The sequence below is a fragment of the Mustela lutreola genome, chromosome 4 (assembly GCF_030435805.1).
Source record: "Mustela lutreola isolate mMusLut2 chromosome 4, mMusLut2.pri, whole genome shotgun sequence".
Taxonomy (NCBI): Eukaryota; Metazoa; Chordata; class Mammalia; order Carnivora; family Mustelidae; genus Mustela; species Mustela lutreola.
In genome coordinates this window covers 81,082,040-81,103,679 of record NC_081293.1, presented here as the reverse complement: position 1 = coordinate 81,103,679, position 21,640 = coordinate 81,082,040, and positions in this window count along the sequence as shown.

Genomic DNA, 21,640 nt, shown 5'->3' with positions numbered 1-21,640 from the left:
ACAGGCCCCTCCCACAGACGATCAGTAAGAACATCTAGCCAAGACCAAGCTCACTGATCAAGGAGAACAAAGGAAATCCAGAGCTAGGGGAAGCCATGCATAGAATTCATGGCTTTTCCCTCATGATTCTTTACTCTTGCAAAGTTAATTTATTTTATTTTATTTTTTTCTTAATTTTTTTAACTTTTCCTTTCCTCTTTTAACATTTTTTAACTAGTTCATCGTAACTATACCTTGCTTTAAAAAAATCTTTTTAAACCTTGATTGTTATAGTCATATGTCATCCCTTCATTGTATTTAATCTTATTTTCTGTATACATATAGGGTTTTTTATTTTTTCTGAAAAATTTTGGGATAAAATTTCTTCTACTAGATCAAAATATACCCTAAATCTAGCACATGGCTTTCTTCTAGTCTCCAGCCTGAGCACATTCTCTCTCTCTCTTTTTTTTTTTTCCAACCAACTTCTCTTATCAGTTTCTTATTTAGAAATTTTTTTAAATTTTCCTCATTATAGTCAAATTCCATCCCTTCATCATGTTTACCCTTATTTGTGTGTGTGTGTGTGTGTGTGTGTGTGTGCATGCGTGCATGTGTGTGTGTGTATATAAGTTTTTCTTTTTTTTTTTTTTTAAAGATTTTTATTTATTTATTTGACAGAGAGAAATTACAAGTACATTGAGAGGCAGGCAGAGAGAGAGAGAAGGAAGCAGGCTCCTTGCTGAGCAGAGAGCCCGATGCGGGACTCGATCCCAGGACCCTGAGATCATGACCTGAGCCGAAGGCAGCGGCTTAACCCACTGAGCCACCCAGGCGCCCCTATAAGTTTTTCTTTATTTAAAATTTTGGGAGGTAGTTTCTTCTAAGAGACCAAAATACACCCAAATAAAGTGGGTGGCTCTATTCTATTCACAAGTCATATATATATAAATGTGTGTGTGTTTGTGTGTGTGTGTATATATATATATATATATAATTGCTTTCTTTCCTCTTTCTTTGCCCCCCGGTTTTGGGTCTCTTGATTTTGTTAGCATACATTTTGAGGGGTCTTTGCCAACCTTTTAGTATTTTATTCTCTCACTCATATATTCTTATCTGGATAAAATGACAAGGTGGAAAAACTCACCACAAACAACAACAACAACAACATGAGGCAGTACCAACAACTAGGGACCTAATCAATACAGACATTGGTAAAACGTCAGAACTAGAGTTCAGAATGACGATTCTCAATGTGTTAGCTGGGCTCAAAAAAAGGCATGGACAATATTAGAGAAACCCTTTCTGGAGAAATAAAAGAACTAAAATCTAACCAAGTTGAAATAAAAGAACTCTTAACGTGGTGCAATAAAAAATGGAGGCTCTTACTGCTAGCATAAATGAGGCAAAAGAAAGAATTAGTGATATAGAAGACCAAATAACAGAGAATAAAGAAGTTGAGCAAAAGAGAGACAAAAAACTACTGGACCACAAGGGGAGGATTCGAGAGATAAGTGATACCATTAAACAAAACAATATCAGAATAATTTGGATTCCAGAAGAAGAAAAGAGAGAAAGAGGGGCAGAAGGTATATTGGAGTAAATGACTGTAGAGAATTTCCCTAATATGGCAAACAGAACAAACATCAAAATCCAGGAGGCACAGAGAATTCCCCTCAAAATCAATAAAAATAGGTACACACTCCATCATCTAATAGAAACTTACAAGTCTCGGTGAGAAAAAGGAAATCCTGAAAGCAGCCCAGGACAAGAAGTCTGTAACATACAATGGCAGAAATATTAGATTGGCAGCAGACTTATCCACAGAGACCTGTCAGACCAGAAAGAACTGGCATGATATATTCAGAGCATTAAATGAGAAAAATGTGCATCCAAGAATACTATATCCAGCTAGGCTATAACTGAAAATAGAAGGAGAGATTAAGATCTTCCAGGACAAACAAAAATTGAAAGAATTTGGAAACACCAAACTAGCCCTAAGGGAAATATTGAAAGGGGTGCTCTAAGCAAACAGAGACCCTAAAAGTAGTAGACCAGAAAAGAACAGAGACAATATACAGTAACAGTCTCCTTACAGGCAATACAATGGCATCAAATTCATGTCTTTCAATAGTTACCTTGAATGTAAATTTAGCTCTGAATGGGTTAAATGCCCCAATCAAAAGACACAGGGTATCAAAATGGATTAAAAAAACAAAAAACCAAACAACAACAACAAAAAAAACACATCACTATGCTGTCTACAAGAAACTCATTTTAGACTCAAAGACACCTCCAGATTTAAAGTGAGGGCATTAAAAACAATTTATCATGTTAATGGACATCAAAAGAAAGTTGGAGTAGCAATCCTTAGAGCAGATCAATTAGATTTTAAGCCAATGACTAGAGTAAGAGATGAGGAAGGACACTATATCATACTTAAAGGATCTGTCCAACAAGAAGATCTACAATTTTAAATTCCCCTAACATGGAAGCAGCCAACTATATAAACCAATCAATAACAAAATCAAAGAAATACATTGACAATAATACAATAATAGTAGGGGACTTATTTAACACCTGACTCACTGAAATGGACAGATCATCCAAGCAAAAGATCAACAAGGAAATAAAGGCATTAAATGACACACTGGACAAGATGGACATCACAGATATATTCAGAACATTCCATCCCAAAGCAATAGAATACACATTCTTCTCTAGTGCACATGGAACATTCTCCAGAACAGGTCACATGCTGGGTCACACACCAGGTCTCAACTGGTACCAAAAGATTAGGGATCATTCCCTGCATATTTTCAGACCACAATGCTCTGAAGCTAGAACTCAATCACAAGAGGAAAAGTTGGAAAGAACTCAAATAAATGGAGGCTAAAGAGCATCCTACTAAAGAATGAATGGGTCAACCAAGAAATTAAAGAAGAACTGAAAAAATTCATAGAGACAAATGAAAATGAAAACAAACTGATCAAAATCAGTGGGACACAGCACAGGCAGTCCTGAGATGAAAGTATATAGTGATAACAAGCCTTTCTCAAGAACCAAGAAAGGTATCAAATATACAACTTAACCCTACACCTAAAGGAGCTGGAGAAAGAATAAGAAAGAAACCCTAAACCCAGCAGGAGAAGAGAAATAATAAAGATCAGAGCAGAAATCAATGAAATAGAAACAAAAATAATAACAGAACAAATAAAGGAAACTAGGAACTGGTTCTTTGAAAGAATTAATAAGGTTGATAAACCCCTGGCCAGACTTATCAAAAAGAAAAGAGAAAGGACCCAAATAAACAAAATCATGAATGAAAGAGGAGAGATCACAACCAACACCAAAGAAATACAAACAATTATAAGAACATATATGAGCAACTATATACCAGCAAATCTGATAATCTGGAAGAAATGGATGCATTCTGAGAAACATATAAATTACTACAACTGAACCAGGATGAAATAGAAAACCCAAACAGATGCATAACCAGTAAGGAGATTGAAAGAGTCATCAAAAATCTCCAAACAAAAGCCCAGGGCCAGACGGCTTTCCAGGGGAATTCTACCAAACATTTAAAGAAGAATTAATTCCTATTCTCCTGAAACTGTTCTAAAAAATAGAAATGGAAAGAAAGCTTCCAAACTCATTTTATGAGGCCAGCATCACCTTGATCCCAAAACCAGACAAGGATCCCATCAAAAAAGAGAATTATAGACCAATATCCTTGATGAACATATATGCAAAAATTCTCACCAAAGTACTAGCCAATAGGATCCAACAGTACATTAAAAGGATTATTCATCATGACCAATTGGGATTTATTCCAGGGCTGCAAGGTGGGTTCAACACCTGCAAATCAATCAATGTGATACAATACATTAATAAAAGAAAGAACAAGAACCATATGATACTCTCAATAAATGCTGAAAAAGAATTTGACAAAGTACAGCATCCCTTCCTGATCAAAACCCAAAGTGTAGGATGGAGGATATATTCCTCAGTATAATCAAAGCCATCTATGAAAAACCCACCGCAAATATCATTCTCAATGGAGAAAAACTGAGAGCTTTTCTGCTAACGTCAGGAACAGGGCAGAGATGTCCATTATCACCACTGCTATTCTGTACTAGATGTCCTCGCTTCAGCAATCAGACAACAAAAAGAAATTAAAGTATCTAAATCAGCAAAGAATGTCAAAATCTCACTCTCTGCAGATGATATGATACTTTATGTGGAAAATCCAAAAGACTCCACTCCAAATCTACTAGAACTCATAAAGGAATTCAATAAAGTGTCAGGATATAAAATCAATGCACAGAAATCAGTTGCATTTCTTTACACTAACAACAAAACAGAAGAAAGAGAAATTAAGGAGTCAATCCCATTTACAGTTGCACCCAAAACCGTAAGATACCTAGGAATAAACCTAACCAAAGAGACAAAGAATCTGTACTCAGAAAACTGTAGAGTACTCCAGAAAGAAATTGAGGAAGACACAAAGAAATGGAAAAACATTCCATGCTCATGGATTGAAGAACAATAGTTGTGAAAATGTGTATGCTACCTAGTGCAATCTACATGTTTAATGCAATCCCTGTGAAAATACCATCAACTTTTTTCAAAAATGGAACAAATAATCCTAAAATTTATATGGAACCAGAAAAGACCCCAAATAGCCAGAGGAATATTGAAAAAGAAAACCAAAGTTGGTGGCATCACAATTCCAGACTTTAAGCTCTATTACAAAGCTGTCTTCATCAAGACAGTATGGTACTGGCACAAAAACATACACATAGATCAGTGGAACAGAATAGAGAGCCCAGAAATAGACCCTCAACTCTATGGTCAACTAATCTTTGACAAAGCAGGAAAGAATGTCCAATGGAAAAAACACAGCCTCTTCAACAAATGGTGTTGGGAAAATTGGACAGCCACATACAGGAAAAATGATACTGGACCATTTCCTTACACCACACATGGAAACAGACTCCAAATGGATGAAAGACCTCAATGTGAGAAAGGAATCCATCAAAATCCTTGAGGAGAACACAGGCAGCAATCTCTTCGACCTCAACCACAGCAACTTCTTCCTAAAAACACCGCCAAAGGCAAGGGAAGCAAGGGCAAAAATGAACTATTAGGACTTCATCAGATCAAAAGCTTTTGCACAGCAAAGGAACAGTCAACAAAACCAAAGGACAACTGACAGAATGGGAGAAGATACTTGCAAACAGCATATCAGATAAAGGGCTAGTATCCAAAATCTAGAAAGAGCTTAGAAAACTCAACACCCAAAGAACATAATGCAATCAAGAAATGGGCAGAGGACATGAATAGACATTTCAGCAAAGACATCCAGGTGGCCAACAGACATGTGAAAAAGTGTTCCACATCACTTGGCATCAGGGAAATACAAATCAAAACCACAATGCGATACCACCTCATGCCAGTCAGAATAGCTAAAATTAACAAGTCAGGAAATGACAGATGCTGGCAAGGATGTGGAGAAAGGGGAACCCTCCTATGCTGTTTTTGGGAATACAAGCTAGTGCAGCCACTCTGGAAAACAGCATGGAGGTTCCTCAAAAATTTGAAAATAGAGCTACCCTATGACCCAGCAATCGCACTACTGGGTATTTACCCTGAGGATACAAATGTAGTGATCCAAAGGGGCACATGCACCTGAATGTTTATAGCAACAATGTCCACAATAGCCAAACTATGGAAAGAACCTAGATGTCCATCAACAGATGAATGGATAAAGAAGTGGTATACATATACAATGGAATACTATGCAGCCATCTAAAGAAATGAAATCTTGCCAACTAGAGGGTATTATGCTAAGCGAATTAAATCAATCAGAGAATGACAATTATCATATGATCTTCCTGATAGGAGGAATTTGAGAGGCAGAGTGGGGGTTTTGGGGGTGAGGGAAAGAAAAAATGAAACAACATGCAATCGCGAGGGAGACAAACCATTAGAGACTCAATCTCACAAAACAAACTCAGGTTTGCTGGGGGGAAAAGGGGGTGTGGAAAAGATGGTTGTATTATGGACATTGGGTAGGGTATGTGATATGATGAGTGCTGTGAAGTGTGTAAGCCTGACGATTCACAGACCTGTACCCCTGGGGCAAATAATATATGTTAATAGAAATAATTTTTTAAAAAGTTATATAACAGTGATATGTAGTCAGAGGTATGTGTTTGCTATTATTATTACTGTTATAATTATTACTTATTAACTATTATGTGGCTTCATGATACTGAAGGCACAGTGATTTCAATCACTGAAACTTAGTTCAATCATGCTTGGGGGCTAGAAGATGGTATTAGTACCACTTCTCTTTTGAGACTATAGCTAGGAAGAATATACCAGCCTAGCCTAAGGAGAAGGCACAAGATTCTAGATAATGGTTTAAATTAGTCTTTTATAAATGTCATTGAGCTTCCTCCATATTCTTGACAATTTGTTACAAACTGGGAATAGAATAATAAGTGAGAAGAAACCACTCAACATTGATGGACTTTGTTTTCAACTTATGATAGGAACGGCCATTGAGAACTTTAAAAAAAAAAAGTGTATTGGTGATTTTTATAAGTGTGTGTGCGTGTGTGTGTGTGTGTGTGTATCTCCATCCTTAGTGATTCATATCAGACTACAAGAAGCCTCCTCTTAAGAAGTTTGAGTATAATAAATTAGTTGTTATCATTGTTCCTGAGCTGCCTTGGAAAGTACAAGAGCTAACAAAAGAGGAAAAAGTAAAACAAAACAAAACAAATACATGTGTTCAAAAAACCAGTTCAACACCAATTTGAAGATATGTTAAATACTCATATTAAATGCATGAAGTACTGTTAAAGTTACACAAAGTACTCATCACAGAGGTCTATCAGCCTTCATGGTAATGGCCCATGTCATTCATTTAACAATCAATACATATTTATTTTCTACTATGGGTCAGACGTTGATCTAGTTACTTGTGAATATGGCACTTGAAAAAAACCCAGATGAATAATATATGTATTATAAAATATATAATACATAAAGTGTGCATTAATTACCATGAATAAAGCTGAATAAGACCTGAAATCTACCTCAAACAAAGGCTTATAATATAATAAAATGTGTCCTTTGGTAAAAAATCTGCATTGCCCACTTGCTCAGTTCTATCACCATAGCAATTGACAATCCACAGAAAATAGAAAACGAGAGGAATTTTGTCAGGATATACTGGAGAAGCCACCTGCAAAGTGTCTTTCACTTGCACCACTGAGATCTTTATTCTTGATCTATCTTGTAGGCTCTGGGAACAGAGTGATCCATGGCACGCCTGTGCCATGGAGCATTCCCTAGTGGACCCAAGACTGCTCTGCTGAGCAAGGCTTGTTTGCAAGCAAGGTGAGCCCTTGGCTGGTGACAGGGAGCCTGGGTTCCAGATGGGTTTCCAGCATTCCCTGAGTGCTAAGAACATCTTACTGTGCTCCTGGTAGTGAAACATGACTGTGAACAATATGGTTTGTGCTGCATGCTGCTTTCCTCCTGGGAGTTTTGGTACATGCTCAGCAGTGGACGCGTACAAGACTAGCCCCCAACAAAACTCAGGGTACTGAGTCTCTAATGAGCCTCCCCAGGAGGCAACACTTCTCATTTGTTGTCACAATTCAGTGCTCAAGGATGTTATTCATGACTCTGTTGGGAGAAGACTCTTGGATGTTTGCAGCTGGTTTCCTCTGGAATTTGCCCCATGTGCCTTTCTTTCCCTTTCCTGATTTAGTTTTGAATTCTTTCATTGTAATGAATAAATCTTAGTCATGAGTATGACCATATGATGCATTCTGTGAGTCCTCCTAGTGAATCACGGAGTGTGAGGGTGGTCTTGGGACCCCTCAACCCAGCTCCCAAGATGTGTGCTTGCTTTCTCTACAAATTGGCAACAAAAGGATTCTGGTAACTCTCCCCCATCCCAAGAACCTAATTTAATAGAGGAAATATATATCAAAGTAATATGACAGGGGCGCCTGGGTGGTTCAGTGGGTTAAAGCCTCTGCCTTCAGCTCAGGTCATGATCCCAGGGTCCTGGGATGGAGCCCCACATCGGGCTCTCTGTTCGGTAGGGAGCCTGCTTCCCTCCCCCCTCTGCTTGCCTCTCTGCCTACTTGTGATCTCTGTCTGTCAAATAAATAAATAAAATATTTTAAAAAAATAAAAAATAAAAAAAATATGACAGTCCCACTTGGTAAGAAGCTCTGCAACAAATGCGAATTCATGTGGTGACCCAATCACACTTTAAAAAATTAAGGGTCGCAACAGTTCTTAATTTCAAATAACAAAGTTTGTAATTTTAAAAATCAAACAATAATTTTAAAAAACAAATACAGGTATTGTGTGTGTGTGTATATATGTATATATATAGAGATACATATTTTATATATGTGTGTGTGTGTGTGTGTGTGTGTGTGTGTGTGTGTATGTATGTATCAATCTGGGGGAAAATAAGAAAGTATATTTCCTGATTTGTTCATTTTTCTCCACAAAGAAACTACAGTGAATTGTCAATTACAGCATCAGAGACTCACCCAAGTAACTTTGTATAAATCATAATAATTTGCTAAGAGAATAAAAGAATCAAGCACATTTGAAACTTTGCACTTAGCATGCATCTTTAAAACCACAATGACTACTACAGCAAAAAGAATATGGCGTTACATGCAGAGCACTGAATGCGGGAGAGAGGCAGCCGAGTTATGGGCTGAGGGCCACAGAAGTCAAGTGACTGATGTCACCCTGAGAAACTCTGCAAGTCTCAAGGGTTACATCGAGGCCTCTGAAGACCCTTCTTTGGTTCTCATAAGAGGAAAACAAAGTGAGGTATTTCAGTATGTTTTTATAAGAATTGCTTCCATGCTCATTAATTGCCAAGAAGCAAAGCTCCTTCCTTTCTTTTCTTTTCTTTTCTTTCTTTCTTTCCTTTTTTTTTAAGAGAGGGAGAGAAGAGGGGTCCAGGGAAGAGAGAATCTCAAGCAGAATCCTCCTCGCTAAGCACAGAGTCCAACTTGAGGCGTGATCTCACAACCCCAAGATCATAACCTGAGCCAAAAGCAGGAGTTGGATGCTTCACTGACTGAGCCATCCAGGTGCCCTGAGCAAAGTTCTTTTCTAAATTTTCTTTTGGCGTGGTAGTATAAATAAATATATAAATATATATTATATATATATATGTATTTATTTATTTTTAAAATATATATTGATATATTGTATTTATATTTAAAATATATATATTGATATATATGAAATTCGTGACTTCAACCATTTTGAAATTTATAATCCCGGAGTATCTACATTTACACTGTTGTGCAACCATCATCACTATATTTTTTTGTATTTTTTTTCAGTGTTCCAAGATTCATTGTTTATGCACCACACTCAGTGTTAATATGTGCCCTTCTTAATACCCACCACCAGGCTCACCCATCCTCCCCCACCTCCTTCCCCTCCAAAACCCTCAGTTTGTTTCTCAGAGTCCACAGTTTCTCATGGTTCATCTCCCCCTCCGATTTCCCTCAATTCACTTCTCCTCTCCATCTCCCTCTGTCCTCTGTATTATTCCTTATGCTCCACCAGTGACACCATATGATACCTGACTCTCTCTGCTTGACTTATTTTACTCAGCATAATGTCCTCCAGTCCCATCCATGTTGCTACAAAAATTGGGTATTCATCCTTTCTGATGGAGGCATAATACTCCATAGTGTATATGGACCACATCTTCTTTATCCATTTGTCTGCTGAAGGGCATCTTAGCTCTTTCCACAGTTTGGCGACTGTGGCCATTGCTGCTGTGAACAGTGGGGTACAGAGGGCCCTTCTGTTCACTACATCTGTATCTTTGGGAGTAAATACTCAGTAGTGCAATTGCAGGGTCATAGGGAAGCTCTATTTTTAATTTTTTAGGGAATCTCCACACTGTTTTCCAAAGTGGCTGCACCAGCTTGCATTTCCACCAACAGTGTAAGATGGTTTCCCTTTCTCCACATCCTCTCCAACACTTGTTGTTTACTGTCTTGTTGATTTTGGCCATTCTAACTGGTGTAAGGTGGTATCTTAGTGTGGTTTTGATTTGAATCTCCCTGATGGCTAATGAGGATGAACAAAACTGAATCAGGAAGAAACTGACAACCTGAATAGACCAATGTCTAATAATGAGATTAAAGCAGTGGTCAAAAACTTCCCAAAAAACAAGAGCCCAGGACCTGACAGATTCCCTGGAGAATTCTACCAACCATTCAAAGAAGAAATAATACCTATTCTCCTGAAGCTGTTTCAAAAAAATAATAATAATAATAGAAAAAGAAGGAAAACTTCCAAACTCTTTCTATGAAGGCAGCATTACCCTGATCCCCAAACCAGGCAAAGACCCCATAAAAAAGGAGAATTTCAGATCAATATCCCTGATGAATATGGATCCTAAGATTCTCATCACTATTTTTAAAACCTTTTCATCCCCCTCAATAGAAACCCTCTAATCATTAATCAATAACTCCCCCTTCCCTCCCTTCTCCCAGCCCTTGGAAACTTTGATTCTACTTTCTGTTGCTATGAATTTGCCTATTGTAGACATTTCATATACATGGAGTCATACAATATATGTCCGTGTGTGTGTGTGTGTGTGTGTGTGTGTGTGTGTGTGTGTTGAATTTGGCATATTTTCAAGGTTCATCCATGTGGTAGCATATATCAGAATTTCATTCTTTCTCTGGTCAAATGACATTCCATTGTATGTATATATCACATTTTGTTTATCCATTCAGTTGTTGTTGACAGGTACATGGCTTATTTCTATCTTTTAACTATTGTGAGTAATGTTGCATTGAAGATTGGTATACAGTTCTCTACTTGAATCCGCATTTTTTATACTTCTGTAATATATTTAGGGATGGAACTGCTGGATCTTAATGTAATCCTGTGTTTAGTAGCTTGAGGAGCCACCAAACTGTTTCCCAGAGCAACTGCACCATTTTACGTTTTCATAAGCCATGCATGAAGTTTCCATTTTTTTCCTACATTGTTGACAACATTGGTCACATTCTTTTTTTTTTTAAGATTTTATTTATTTATTTGACAGATAGAGATCACAAGTAGACAGAGAGAGAGAGGAGGAAGCAGGCTCTCCGCGGAGCAGAGAGCCTGATGCAGGGTTCAATCCCAGGACCCTGAGATCATGACCCAAGCCAAAGGCAGAGGCTTTAACCCATTGAGCCACCCAGGCACCTCTGGTCACATTCTTTTTAAAAAATTACATACAGGGCATCTGGGTGGTTCAGTTGGTTAAGTGTCCAACTATTTTTAGCTCAGGTCATGATCTCAGGGTCACGAGATGGAGCCCTATATTGGGCTCCAAGGAGTCTGCTCGAGTTTTTCTCCCTCTACACTTCATGTGCTCTCTCTCGCTAAAATTAATAAATCTTAAAAAAAAAAAAAAAACTTATGTATTTGTAGGTATGGCCATTAAAAGAATTGCATGTCATGATTTTAATATTCATTTTCCTAATGACTAATAAGTGTACTTTGGGCCACTTGGGTATCTCCTTTGGAGAGATGTCTATTAAATCCTTCACGAACTTTTTGTTTGGGTTGTTTGTCTTGTGTTGTTTTGTTTCAGGTATGTTTATTTATTTGGGATTAAATCCTTATCAGATATGATTTGCAAATATTTTCTCAAATTCTGTAAGTTGCCTCTTCACCTTCTTGATAGTGTACATTTATGCACAATGGTTTCTAATTTGATGATGTCCATTCTTCTGTCTCTTCTTTTGTTTTCCACACTTTTGCCATTATATATAAGATTCCACTTCCAAATCCAAGGTCATGAAGACTTATCACTGTTTTCTTCAAAGATTTGTCTGGTTTCAGCTCTCACATATATTTAGACTGTTGATCCATTTTTGAGTTAATTTGTGTAACTGGAGTGTGGTGGGGGTTAGAAACTTCTTTAAGTCTGGACTGAGATGGGAATGGTACCTGCGACCTCTTTTTCCTCTGAAACAGTTGAAGATATTAAGTAAATGATTCATGTGAATTTTTTTCATTAAATATCATGTCTTACTTAGAGGAGATTTCCTATGAGGCTAATGTAGCCTAGCCTTTAGGTCTCTAAACTATACGTCCCGTTCCAAGCCCCTGGGAAGAACCTTCATGAGGCAGTCACATGCTCATGTTTTTGTAAAACTGGCAAATGTAATATTTTTTTAAAGTCTTTTTTTTTTTAAGATTTTGTGTATTTATTTGACAGAGAGAGAAAGATCCAAGTAGGCAGAGAGGCAGGCAGAGAGAGAGAGGAGGAAGCAGGCTCCCTGCTGAGCAGAAAGCCTGACTCTGGGCTTGATCCCAAGATCCTGAGATCATCACCTGAGCTGAAGACAGAGGCTTAACCCACTGAGCCACCCAGGAACCCCCAAATGTAAGATATTTTTGCTGCAATTGGCTAATGCTACTGTCTCTTTCTACTTGGACTTCCTGTTCCACTTTCCTCATATCAAGAGGCTTGAGGTGGCCACAAGCATTTCTGAAATCCAGCTAAAAGGAAACTGGGAATATGCCATTTTAACTGCAATTTAGAAGGACATTTGAGGCATTTCAATTGTTTAAAATGTAAGAAAATTTAAGAGGTTTAGAGTTCTTTCTTTTGTCATCCTTAAATTCATTTCTTACAGAACAAAGACAAAATTCTGATGAAAAACTGAAAGATGAAATAAAGGTCATAAAAATGAGTGATGAAATTAAAACAAATGGTTTGATATCAGGAAGCAAATTATAACAAAATTTTCTTTTTCGGGTCATACCAAAAGTAGCAATGCATGAAAAAGAAGAGATAAACTGTGAACACAAGTAATGAATAAGCTTTGGGCTTGTTCCATAAATTCAATTAATGGAGAAGAATGAATCATATGAACACAATAGAAAAGGTTAATTTTCAATACTGACTGATGAAAATAACATAAAATTCATAATATATCTCTACAATGAGGATATTAATAGAAAACTGGCTAATGATTGTAGCTAATTGAAAGAGTATTTAAAATTGTTCTCTGCACAAAATCTTGTAATGCCCTGAAACCTCTTGCATATGAAAGAAACTTGATACGCTTTTTCTCAAATTTGACTACAACACTTAATAGCTACAAAGGTGAAATTCTCTAAACTCTCACAAATGAAAACATACTGACAAACTATTCTAAAGACTGAGTGATCATTTTAATCCCCATACCAAAATGGTATTACAACATCATGGTTGCATGAGGAGGCCAATGAAACATATGCTCTCCAGAAACATAGAGAAAAATGTATGGAGATGAGTCAGGCAATTAATGAAACTATTGTTATTTTCTGGATTTTGGTGATATTTGTAGAATTTGACAGTTTTTCAAAATCTACACTTTGCTGTGGTTTTATTTTATTTTATTTTTAAAGATTTTATTTATTATTCATGAGAGACAGAGAGAGAGAGAGGCAGAGGAAGAGGGAGAAGCAAACACCCCACTGAGCAGGGAACCCAACGTGGGGTTTGATCCCAGGGCCCTAGAATCATGACCTGAGCCAAAGGTAGACACTTAACCAACTGAGCCACCCAGGTATCCTGTGGCTTTTACTTAAAGTATTTACTTCTTCTGGACTTAATTTTATACTTGTATTTTTAAAATTCTTCCCTATGGCGGACCCTCTATAAATTCTCTGATGACTCATGTTATCTAAAGATTCCCAGGTCAATTTTAAAAAATATTCTTCATGTATTATTTCATATAATGGAATGCCTTTATATGCATTTGTTTGGAGAATTATGGATCTGTATTTTAATATTTCAAGGAATTCTGCTGGAGGTAATATCAGCACAAGAATATCATGTGATTCCAATACTGGAGACATTTATGTAAAAGTGTGACTGCAAATACACACCCATAAAAACACACATTTATGTAAATGCATAATATATAATTATATAAAACTGTTTTTAGGGGTGCCTTAGTGGCTCAGTCGATTAAGCAACCAACTTTTGATTTCAGCTCAGGTCATATCTCAAGGTCCTGGGATCCAGCCTCACAAGGGTGGAGGGGGTGAAAATCCCTGCTTAGTGGGGAGTGTGTTTTTTTTCTCTCTTTCTCTCTCTATCCACTCCCCACTCCCCACTCCCACACACTCTCTCTCTCAAATAAATGAATAAATCTTTAAAATAAAAAAGACTATTTTTAAGTGTAGATTTTGCTATCATTCAGTTGTGATAGGCCAACAGATTAGAAGATGACTGCCCTTGAGAGATGCTTGTTACAGTTCCCAAGAGGAGAGGCCATGCCTCGGGTGGCCACACAGGGAAGAAGCAGACTAGGTCAGGAGGCAGGGGGAACAGGAAGAAAGGCACAGCAGAGCCTTTATTGGGAGGAGAGAATGGGCAAGTAAGTGACGGTGGATTGAGGACTGGCTAGGTTGAACAACTGCTCTGGGCTCTCAGTTATCTGGTACTGGGGCCTGCGATACCAGACAGATTGAAGGCAAGAGCCCTGTGAGAATCCAGTAAAGGAGGTGGATGAGGGAGTTGGGCTTTGGGTGGCTTAGCTAACCCTGGGAGAGCCAGAGTCTCCCAGGTAGGCAATGCCTCAAATGTCAAAGCATCTCAAAGTACAGAAAATTTTTAAAAAATGATTAATACAAAGATGCCTTGTATTATTTGTGTAAATTTATATATCTACAATGAAACTGTACTAGTCATACACAGTTTAGTCCCTATCATTAAAATGACTGAATAATTTCACCATGTCATCCAACTTATAACCTGCTGTAACCAAAAACATGGAAAACAAATGGCCAGTTCTCTTGGTATTTTAGTTGATTAATTTGGCAAGGCCTACCACTGTCTGCTTAGATTTTAGCTCTTAACATATAAAGTATAATCCCACAAAGTTAAGTTGAATGTTTGTAATATACTTAGTGCTCTGCAGTCATACAGAAAACAAGTCCCCCACAAGACAACCATTAAAAGATTTCCAGCAACCATTTTTTATTGTATTTCTGAATGACTCTGGCACCTGTAAGACGGTTAATGTTATGGTCAATCTGACGAGGCCACAGGATGCCCAGATACTTGCTAAAATATAATCCTTAGTGTGTCTGTCAGGGTGTTTTGGGATGAGTTTAATATTTAATAGCTAGATAGAGTAAAGCGGATTGTCCTCCCTAATGTGGGTGGGCCTCATGTAATCAGTGAAAGGACTGAAGAGAACAAAGAGAATGGCCCTCCTCCAAATAGAAGAGAATTCTTCATATCTGATGGCCTGTGGAATGAAGAATTGATTCCATGGGTCTCCAGCTTGCCACCTGACTCTGCACATCTTAAGATGCACCTGCCTCTATAATCATGAGTTGATTCCTTAAAATAAATCTGTATTTATTATAATATATGTATGTATGAATATTTGAATATATAAAAATAAATGCACATCCTATTGGTTCTGTTGTTTTGGAGAACCCCAACTCATACAGAGTGCTAATGAGTTAGCCCTAACAGAACTAATAATGTAATGATATGTAAACTTCCTGGTTTTTGTCATTTCTGGACTCAAATTTCTGTTAAGATGCCTCCCAAGTGTGGGCTTTAATAGCAATTAATTCTATAACCGTCAAGTAAAAAGTGGCTCATTTTTTTTCATGTGCTAAGGATCCCTCTAAGGAAACAACATAAATATTAATAAGTATTTAAATTGACCACATTCCACATTTTAGAAAAGAAACTTGTTAACTCATACCTACAAACGACCTCAGGGAAACACTAGGCAGTGATCTTTCTTGGTGAATATCATAAGATTACTTATATATTATTGACACAAGTATGCCAGATTTTTAATGATTAAAAATGCCTATTCATCCTTACAACAATAGATATGCTGAGAAAGAGTATCTTACTCAGTAAGTGAACAAGCCAGTCCATCTCACTAAGTGAAATATGATTGAATTAGTGTAAGAGAATAATTCTCACAGAAATAAAAGCCACACTGGAAGCTGCACGAAGGAGACTAGATACAGTCTCCTATATCTACTACTGTACTGTACAGTAAAGTGTGTTCAGAATAGGATTGAGAAGGAGGTGGCATCTCAAGTGAAGAAACTTTTTAAGAAGTAGAATGAAATTATAGTGAAGGAAGACAAAAATGGGGAGCTCATACGCACAACACTGAAGGGGCGGAAAAGTGAAAAGACAATAGGCAGATCAGGTCTTTCATTGACACCCTACTTAACAAAGACTCTGTACTTTTTTGGTTATGAGTCCCATCTAAACTATAAACCTTCCACGGCAAACCCCAGGCTTGCATCTACCATGATGTCTGCCCGGGGTCACACACTTGAGAAGTGCCACACAGATGTACTGAAGTAATGCAGGATAGCCTGAAATGCAACCAATGTTTACATTTTCTTTACTGAAGTCAGAAATTGAGATGAAGGATACCCAATAATTTAAAAAATCAACATGGTACAGGAGAGCGGCCATGGGGCATAACATAAATTTTATAATTTGAAATCTCTGGAGGCACAAAAACATGATTTTATTTTCTCACGGACATTTTCAACTCCACAGCATACTCACTTCCCAGGTTAATAATGGGGAGCAGGCTAATGTCCTGTCTGTCACGCAGCATTCTGCTTCAACACGTGATCTTAGTGAATCCTCCAACAGTTAGTTGCTGGACGGGAAACAAAGATCTTTTTTCGACATGGAAAATGACTACTTGTGAACACCTCATGTGTGTCAGTCTTCCCATATTCCAACCCTGTCTGTACAATCCTCCTACACTAAAACTATTAAATGAGATCTGAGGTGACTTGGAAAACAGTCCTATTTCTTTAACAGAGTTTTTGCTAGACTAAGCAAAAAAAATATAGGATACATAGTTCTATTCTAATTTCAAATAAACTATATATATGTACTTTAGTCAAAGCACGCCCTATGCAATCCTTGGGAGAGAAGTTATACTAAAACTTAAATTTGCTGTTTTATCTGATATTTAAATTGACCTAGGCAGCCCAGATTTTGTCTGACAATTCTTATAGTGGAATAAAGCCTCTTTTTTATGTGTGATATGATATCATCCACTGCTTTCTCGAATGCAAAAATACAAATCATGTAGACCTTCCTTATTTTTGGTCAAGGGCAAATATGAAAGGATGACTCATGTGGTAAAGATGCAGGGCAGAAGGAAACAAAGTGTATATGGCTAAGGGGCTGGCTGTGGCCAGTGGAAGACATTCTCCAGATGGCTGAGAGATGGTGTCTAGGAATATGAGACAACGGACAATGGAGCATGGGACAGACAAATTGGAATAAAACATAAAGACCACAGTAGAGCTGTCCACACAGCAGACAGAGTGACACTGGGAAATCAGGGCATCCCATATTGCTTCTAATGCACAGAACTTCATCCAGAAGGACACACAGCATCTTCATGGGTAACCCCAGAATCAGAACTTCCAGATTCATGCCCACTATCATTTCAGGCTTGTCTCTGACCTTGAATCTCTTCGTATGAAATAAAATGATAGTAGTATCTGTGCTGCCAATGGCCAGAGGACCAAATAAGATAAAAACTATAATCCATGTCATCTGTTATACAAATAAAATTCATTATGTTTCTTCCACTGTTGGTGAATATGAATAAAGTATTATGACATTATCAAAACTAAATTCTAAGCATATAAGTCATGAGATAAAAGAGATTTAAAATGTGACACTTTTTCATTAGTAAATACAACTATATATTCAGGTCCTAGCTAGCTTGTATGACTTATGTTAGAATTATTAACGAAAATTCTCTTTTATGCTCTTTCTGAATTTTTTAGGTAGGAAGAATTTTTATCAAAATCTTACTTACTTCTTTCAGGCATGAAAATATCTCATCACTGACTCCATCTACTTCCCAATTCACATATTTTACTTCTATCAAATTTATATTCTTACATCTAAAGAATTTAGGTTCTTTTCTGTAATCGAAAGGAAGAAGAGATATTTCAAAATTTTATTTTCTACTATCCCAAGAAATCTAAAAAAAAAAAAAGAAAGAAAGAAAGAAAGAAAAAAGGTAGATATAATCAAGCTGCCTCTGTTGACGTTAATCTCTTTTGAATTTGAACATTATTCATGTAGCTCATCTTCGTTCAATAAAAAGTGACACATTCTCTTAAAAAGAACCACCATAACACAAATAGCTACAGTAAGCTCATTTTGTCTAGAAAGTCAAGGTTCCATTTTTCCTCAGTATTCATCTGCTGAACAAGGTCGTGCAGATTGTTGAACACAATCTCATATATATTCGTCCCAGTAAGATGGTGAAATAAAATGTGACATGAACTGATAAAGATAGAACAGAAAAATCAGATAGAATAGGACTGTCAAATTACCATCTTCAGAACATAAAATAACTATGTGTGGTGTTTTCTCTTGACACCTAGCAGCCCCGTAACTAAACAGGTTTATAATATTTCAAATGCAAAGTTTCAATTTCTAAGATGATTTCTTCTCATATATTAAAACTTAAAGTGAGCTATACATTCCATTTTCCCATAAGATGTTCCTCCATGGAAGAATTTATTTGCATTATTCAGAACTGATCATTGTAAGTGTCAGTGAAGGTTGACTCCATTGGTTAAAACTCAATGCAAAGAGCTACATTCATGGGCTCCAGACCCCGTGCATTAGGAACTATGCAGAACTATGGTCTCTTTTGCAGAACTATGGTCTTCAAAACCTGAGTCTTGGTCCACTACTTAGTAAGCCATGGTCAAGCAGGATACACACTAATAAAGCAGGAAAAGGAATTACAGTAAGCTTCCTTAACAACTATTGATGAGGGTATCCTGTGGGATAGGTGCTGTGTTGAGTGCTGGAAACATGCCCATGGGTAAGACAGATGAAAACTATATTCTAGTGGGAGACAGAAGGAAGAAAGGAAGGAGGGAGGGACAGGTGGAGGGAGGAAAGAGGGGAGAAATCACAAACTTAAACCACAGGTTTAGAAAAAATGGACTGATAAGTAATAAGAACTTTAACAAAGAACTGAGATAAAGGATAATAATAAGATTTCTCTTAGATGGGGTGATTAAAATATATCTCTGAAGAAGCAGCATTTAACTGAAAACCAGTTTTCAAAAGAACTAGCCACTACCACTATATGGATGAGAGCTTAAATTGATGCGCTCTTTGTTTATTATCATATCTAGTATGTCTAAAATTAAGCCGTATTTTGTTGAGACAACGCAAAGTTCAAATCCGAGATGAGACTGGACTGGTAATAAAGTTTAACTTATCCAAATGAAGCCAGTGTGCTTGGAAAATCATATGATGAACAAGATAAAAGACACAATGTATAAATAGTTTTGGGGAACCATGTTACTTCAAATGCTGATAAGGGGCACCTGGGTGGCTCAGTTGGTTGAGCCTGACTCTTGGTCTCAGCTCAGGTTATGCATGATATCAGGGTCCTGGGATCAAGCCCCATACTTGGGCTCAGCTCAGGGGGGGTCTGCTTGTGAATTCTCTCCTTCTCTTTCTGCCCCCCCCCCCTCAGCTCGCTAGCACTCTCTGTCTCGCTCTAAAAATAAGTAAATAAATCTTTAAAAAACTAATCTAAAATAAAATGCTGATAAGAACTAAGCAAACCAACTGGAGGCTTATTGTAATACTTTCTATACAAAATGTTAGTGAATTTGCTTGAACTGACACAAGGACCTGTCACATCTTCTGTAGGGAACACTGGTTGCTTTGCCCCATCCATTCCCTGCAACCCCAGATTTCTATAGGGGATTTCACAATAGTTGAGGGGAATCCTGATGGGCTCCACATGAGGCCAAGCAGAATATTCTACTCCTCTTGACAGAATAGTAAGTTTAGGGTTGGTCTTGTGATCTAAACTGGTCCAAGAAGTTAATTTTGGACCTTTTTCTGGACATCCGGGGAGCCTGAAGCTCACGTTTATGATCAATGTGACCTATGAAGACTGGAACTGCTAAAATTATTTTTTACACATGGGGAAAGGATGATGCCGGAGCAAGAGCTAAGTGAATCAAATCTACGAGCTGGAATCTTAATCAGATCATGCATGAAATCACCCAGTTCTGTTCCTTTGAGTTTCTGGCCTCTGAGTTGAAACAATGATTTCTATTCCTATTTTAAATGGTTATGGGTTATTGTTGTTGTTGTTGTTTTAAGATTTTATTTATTTATTTGAGACAGAGAGAGCACGAGCACGGAAAGAGGCAGAGGCAGAGGGAGAAGCAGGATCCCCACTGAACAGGGACCAGATGTGGGGCTGGATCCCAGAACCCTGAGATCATGACCCAAGCCGAAGGCAGACACCAAACGTACTGAGCCACCCAGGCACCCCGCGTTACATGTTTTCATTAAATTTTCTTCTGTTTATGGCTCAGCTCCTTGTTTGTAAACTGTCTGCTCTCCCTCTTTGATGGAGACCATCGATTCCTCTCCCAGCCTTAAAACTTCCTTCCGTCTCTCCCGCCTCAGAAGTTTCTCAGAGCCTCCCACCATAAGGAAATCATGAGCGACACAACATAGTATGCCAAATGAATCAACAGGCCAGGTTATTGCTCATGGAATCACTCTGGCCTCGGGCTGAATATTCTCTGACACTGCAGTCTCTGGGGCAAGTAGCTACAAAGTACGAAACATTCTCTACCAGAATGTGGCGGGATTGAAATCTGAATAAAATATCCTTGGCCTGTTGGTATATATTCTGAGTTTAAGATAATATTTCTATAAACACATTGTATTTCAGGAAGGAGTTGCTTTTACTTCAATTTTAAAGATTTCAGTTACTGAAAGTGTATCAGTAGATCTTGCGTGAATACAAATCTTACGCTAGCTTAAATCATGTGTCTCCACATACATGAAACTTTCCTGAGACATCCATTTGGATGATCACCTCTGAGTAAACTTGCGAACACATGAAATCATTCATGACACAGACATGTATCAGTGTCCCACTTTGTATCAAACAAAGTCCATGTTTAAAAGAGTAAAAGCTGGGGTGCATGGGTGGCTAAGTTGGCTAAGCACCTAACTCCTGATTTCAGCTCAGGTCATGATCTCAGGGTCTGAGACTGAGCCCTGAATCAGGCTCTGAGCTCAGGGGTGAGTCTGCTTGACTGCATCTTGGCCCTGATCTCTCTTGCTCTCTAAAATATATAAATAAATAAAATAGATAAATAAATACATACATACATACATACATACATACATACATAAACAAAATAAAATGAAATAAAATAAAATACAAAGAAAGAAATAGGGACGCCTAGGTGGCTCAGTTGGTTGGACGACTGCCTTTGGCTCAGGTCATGATCCCGGAGTCCCAGGATCGAGTCCCGCATCAGGTTCCCAGCTCCTTGGGGAGTCTGCTTCTCCCTCTGACCTTCTCCTCACTCATGCTCTCTCTCACTGTCTCTCTCTCAAATAAATAAATAAAATCTTAAAAAAAAAAAGAAAAAAAGAGTAAAAACTCACCTCTATTCTCAAGAAGTTCATATTATCAGAGACACAAACAAGTAAAATCTAATGGTAATACAATGTGATAAAGGTGTCGCCTTCCCAGAG